Below are 6,036 nucleotides of genomic sequence, written 5' to 3'. Positions count from 1 at the left end.
TCCACTCCGCAAGTTGCATGATTTGGTCTGTATTTTGTCTGTCCACTCCACAAGTCGCATGAAGTCAGGACTGTGGTGCTCAGTGAAGAAGACTGATCTCACGCTGTGTGGCTCCATTTATATAACACTCGAGTAATAACACAGACACGGAGAACGAGTGGGTGGCAAGAGGTAGAGCTGGCTGGTGGTTGTTACGGACTGTTGAGCCACAACTGACCCACAGCTGACCCTCCAGTGGATTCCCAGAGGAGTAAATCATGTGAGAGGAAATTGCCCTTCTTCCTCAGAGCAGCTGGTGAGTTTGAACTGCATGCCTTTGGGTTGGAAGCAAAGCTCCTTACCATTTGGTCACCAGAGATTGACTATAAAGTGGATAGCATCAAGGAACCTTAGTTTCAAATGCATGATTCAACCCATAATCTTTCCAATCACATAAATAAACAGCTTTATCTTGGGAAGGATGAAATCAGGCTGCTTCTTGGAGGCAAGGATTTTGAAGCTCCGTCTCACATACTTCGGGCGTGTGGCCAGGAGAAGGACATCAAGCTTGGAAGAGTGGAGTGACAGCCCAGGAGAAGACCCTGGATGGAATAGATTGACACAGTAACTAACATAATTGGGGAAGGTCTGTCAGAGCCAAACTGGCTCAGGATAGAGCAGAGTTCAAAGATATTGTATGCAGGTGCACTATGAGTCGCAGGTGACTCAACAGCACATAACAGCTCTTTGCAGAGGTCTGTGCTGTGGGGTGCTTGGATATAAAGAGGGAGCAGGGACTGTGCAGTCTCTCCCCCAGACCGTCAGTGCCAGGGGTCTGCTCTGGCAGGGGAGAGAAGGCAGGGCCAGGATTTTTTTTTCCTTGATGAGAAGTATCCTTTAATCTGCGGCTTCTCTTTGTGAAGCGTTAGGCTGCATTTCACAACCAGCATCAACAGCAGGTAAGATGAAAGGGGCGAAGTTCAGTGGCCTCATCCTGAGATCCCAGTGGGTCTTCAGCACGGCAGGCACCTCAGCTCCTCCCCAACCTCCTGCCAGCTCCCCAAAGACAGCACCCCGACCTGATGGCCAATGATCCAGAAGAAGAAAAGTCCAGACCAGCTACGTAGTGAGGACCACCCAGAAACATGGTTCATTGCCAAACGTCTTCAGAGAACACAGTTCACATCTGTAAGGGGAGTTGGGGGAGGGAGTTCGTTTTTAGAGAGAATATTGATATAACTTCACAAGACGGCATCTCAGATGATGCCTCTTTTCTAACTTAACACCAAAGGTCTGAGAAGAAGCATTGTGAGAACGCAAAATGGGAATCGAGGTTGTGTGTGTGTGTGTGTGTGTGTGTGTGTGTGTGTGTGTGACAAACCCCCTCACTTCCACGTTTGTCACACGCACAGTGCCCTGTTTGTCGTGTTACTGACCCGCTTGTTCGCTTTCATTGTGGCTTGAGCAAGAGTCCACAGAGCAGAAATGTTTCCCATTCACCCTTTTATCCACGTGCTGTCAGTGCTTAATGTTCCAGCCGCTTCGTGTGACGTTCCGTGTTCCCTGTTTCCAGCATCCTTTCTGGGGGGAGGGAGAAGCAAATGCTGCCCTCTGGGTCTTGTATTAATGAAATGTCCTAAGGAGGACCTTCCTCAATGACTTGGGTCAGGTACTTTCCTTTTCCTTTTTTTTTTTTATCATTGTTGGACATTTTCTGTCCCTTGAGGTTTTCCTTGATTATTACAGAAAGAGCTCCACACAATTAAAAACTTAAAAATCACCTTCCCTTCTATCTCCTACCTTCCTAAACCTCAGACCCAGGATGTGACCTGGCCTTGCCAGCTTGAACCCCAGGATGTGATCTGACCTGTCTGGCTGCCCCCCTACCTTTTCTCTGGGACTGGGCAGGTGACCTCCAGGTCAGCTACTCCCCTGTACGTCACATTGGGTTCAGATACAACACGGAGAGGAGCACTGGAACACTCCCAAGATGGGAGAGAGCCCTGGTGTCCACGTGCGTTAAGTCCCCTCACACCCTTGGAGGCCCGATGGAGCAGTTCTGCTCTGTCCTGAAGGGTTGCTAGGACTTGGAACCAACAGCAGTGTGTGTGTGTGTGTGTGTGTGTGTGTGCGTGTGTGTGTGTGTGGTGGGGGTGTTCGTTCAGCCTTGGCCTTAACTTTCAGGGTGGTCAGAGTTCTCAGGTGAACCATGCATTGCCAAGAAATGTGTTCCATGATTTTCTCTAATGGGGAAATGCCCTTTCCCTTGTCTCACCAAGCTGTGATCTCATCCTTCACAGTCCACCCGGATAGCACATCCCACTAGAAGCCTTTCTGCTGCCCTGAGTGAAATTGCCTTTTTTTTTTAGTTTTTTTTTTGAAATTGCCTTTTTTTAAAATTTTTTTTAATATTTGTTTTATTATTTTTGTGTGTGTACCATCAAATCAGATCTGACTGGTACTGAAGGAGATTGTCCCTCCTTCCCCGGCAGAGCATCTGGTGGATTCAAACCAAGCGCCTCTGGGATTGCAGTGTAGCTTCTTGCCACTAGGCCACCAGAGCTCTCCTTGAAATTGCCTTTTATGCTGCCTCAAAACTGAAACTTTGCATGTCTCTCCAGTGTGTACCAGCAGTGCACGGTCTTCACATCACCTTCGTAGTTCATATTAACATAGAATGATTGTGGGCTCATGTGTTGATCTCCTCCTAAGAGTTAAGTTAGCCAGGGAGTTCTGGTGGTCTAGTGGCAAGACGCTGCACTGCAATCCCAGAGGCACGCAGTTCAAATCCACCAGTTGCTCTGCTGGGGAAGGAGGGGCAATCAATCTCCTCCTGTATCAGTCAGATCTGATTTGACAGCACACACAAAACAATAAAATTTAAAAAAAAATTTTTAAAAAGAGTTAAGTTAGCCAAGGAATGAGTTGTTTGCCTGAAAAATATGTGTCTGCACGGGCAGCCATAATTCTCAGAGGTTTGGTAGTCATGTGGTGCATGATGTAATCACTTCCCCTGATGTGATCAACCATTCAGTCCCAAGGGGATTTGGCGTGGATGTTATACTCTTTCCCGGTCCACTGAATGTGAGAGGAATTCCCCAGAGGTATGAGCTGCAACACCCATTCTCTTAACAAATGATCCAAAAAGAAAGAGAGGAACAAGAGGACAGGGAAGGGCCTCAGGATCACCAAGGAAGAAGGGCTGGAAGTGGAATGTGTCCATCGGGCTTGGAGTCCCCACCCTGTGAATCGCCTAGACTCAGGGGAGATCATGTCAAGCCATGGAGATTTCCAGGGATGCCGGGACCACAGATGTTGCAAGGAGACCAGGAAGCTCCTCCAGTACTGTCAGGGAGAGAAGGCCTTCCCACAGCACAGCACTCTGGATTTGTTCTATCCTCCTAAACCGTCAAAGAATGAGTGCAAGTTTGTTTAAGTAACTCACTTGTGATGTGGCTGCTACTGCTATTGTGTCACTAGGTGGTCAATTTTCCTAACGCTCAGCCCAAGACATGGAGCAGAGACTCAATAAATGTTACTTCGAGAAAACCTTTCCGTCTTTCTTCTCGTTGTTCTATACTTTTTTTTTTTTGTTCTATACTTTTTTAACAGTAAAATTTAGGTTCATTGAAATTCTTCTCCTTTCAACCTTTTCCTCTAGAAATTATCCTTATCTGGTTACTATGCTAATTTATAGTCACAATTCACAAAATGTTCATTGGCCAGGAAACAATCTCTCAGCCCGCATCTCCCTGGAATAAATGCTTCCGGCCTCTTCTCTCTCACACAGAGAGAAACCTCACATCTCCGTTGCTGATGAAAAGCTTACAGAGCAGGTATTTTTAGGTGGTGGAGTGAGAGAGATATAACAAAAGAAATTATATACCCACCTAGGCTCTGCCTTTTCCGGTACCTGCATCTTCCTGCAGAGACGTAACTGATGTTGCTGAACCAGTTGTATGTGAAAGAGAAGACAGTAAAGCAAAGGGCAGGTGGAGATCCAAGAGGCACTAGTTACTGTGTTCTTTCTAGTGTTGCATTTTAGGTGCACTTATACACAAATTCGTTTTTGGACTAGCAGTTCTTATACTGACTGCTCCATGATATTGTTTCCATTTTCACAATGTGTCCACATTCTGATTATGTGGCTGGTGTGGCTTACCTTCCCCTCGTCTTCTCTTCTTGCTTGTGGTAAACACTGACCACTTGGCCTGCTATAGGAAAATGTTTAAGAGAGCACATGGATCGTTTCTTTAAAATGCCAGTCTATTATATGGCTGGCAGGTGACCTCTGTGAACAGCATCAATGCCAAGTTCAAAGGGCAATAGTCTTCAGGGCTTTCTTAGTCTCTATTGGTCCCATAGGTTTGGCCTGCTTTTTAGCAACTTTGTTCGACATCTTCTCCCTCTCTCTCCAAGACCTTGTACTGTGTCCCTGGTGAGAATGGTCAGTAGTGGCAACAAGGTACAATAACACTTATTGTGTTCTTTAAATAAGCACACGAAAACACACGCGGGTCATTCTGGGTCATTTAGCAGAGTTGGCACAATGTTTCAGGTGAACAATGGGCTCTTGAAAGACTGGTCATGTCGCAGCCTGCAGCCAATAACATACAGTCATAAATGTTCACTGTTCATGTACCAAGTCCGTGGAGGTTAGCTCTGTGCTAGTACTTGTATAACTTTCATCGTTTATCCAAGTCCATAGAGTTTCTGGAGACAAACTATTTCAGAAATGGATGCCACTCCTGCTTCCAAGCTTATTTTAATTGGGGAGCTCCACCAAACACTGTCCACCACGGGTGACCATTCTCGCATTTGACACATCAGTGTCACAGTATTAGGCTTCACAGCAACCACAAGTTACTGTGGAATATTAACAAGTAGTTATTTTTTTAAGTACATATACTGATTTTAAAGATGTGAAAGATAGAAAATTATTTATAGATCTAAAACTCCAAGTAGCAGAATATTTTATTAAAATAAATAACTCATTGCCATCAAGTCGGGACCAACTTCCAGCTGCCCCCCTCCAGCAGGTTTCTGAGACTCCAAATCAATGGGGAGGTTGCGTGTGTTTGCCTCAGGAAGCCACTGGTAGGTTCTAACCAATGGTTCCAGCCCCTGGTAGGTTCTAACCAATGGTTCCAGCCCCTGGTAGGTTCTAACCAATGATTCTAGCCGCTGGTAGGTTCTAACCAATAGAAAGGCGTACGTACCCTTCGGGCTCACTCACCACTCCCTGCAGGAACGGCCAGCAGAGCTCCCGTAAACAATACCACAGTGTTCACAGACTCAAGATAGTATGTAGGAACACATACGTAAACATGTATTTGCAAACATAGAGCAAAAATGTGAAAGATCGTTCATCAATTTTTTTTTTGCCATTCTGTGTATGTATAGCAGTAGCAACAGTGAACTATTCATTTTACTTGGATCCAATCAACAACAATGGCAGCGGAAGTCAAGAAACCAAAAGACATGTTGCACTGGGAATACCTGCTGTCAAGGACCTCTCCAAAGTGCTAAAGAGCAAGGATGTTAGTTTAAAGACTAAGGTGCACCTGATCCAAGCCATGGTATTTTCAGTTGCTTCATGTACACCTGAAAGTTGGATGATGAATAAGGATGTCAGAAGAAGAACAGATGCCCTTGAATTGTGGCCTTGGCAAAGAGAACTGAATATTCCATGGACTGCAGAATATTCCATGGAATGACCAAGGAACAAACAAGTTTGTCTCGGAGGAAGTGCAAACCAGAGTGCTCCTTAGAGGTAAGGATGCTAAGACTCCCCTCACCTACTGTGAGCTGCTGTTCAGGAGAACTAGTCCTTGGAGGGAGACACAGTGCTGGGAAAGGTAGTGAGAGAAGGAGAAGACCATCAACAAGAGGGTTCACACAGTGACCGCCACAGTGGGCTCGTGTAGGACAGAGATCGTGAAGGTGGCACATGATCTGTTGTTCACAGGGGTACTATGAGATGGCACCTAACAACAACGTCTGCTGAAAAGAACTGAGAAAATAAGAAATCATTCTGTGTGTGTGTGTGTGTGTGTG

The sequence above is a fragment of the Elephantulus edwardii genome, unplaced genomic scaffold (assembly GCF_000299155.1).
Source record: "Elephantulus edwardii isolate Elephantulus edwardi_28Jun2011 unplaced genomic scaffold, EleEdw1.0 scaffold00055, whole genome shotgun sequence".
Lineage (NCBI taxonomy): Eukaryota > Metazoa > Chordata > Mammalia > Macroscelidea > Macroscelididae > Elephantulus > Elephantulus edwardii.
Note: the sequence above shows the minus strand (reverse complement) of the source record.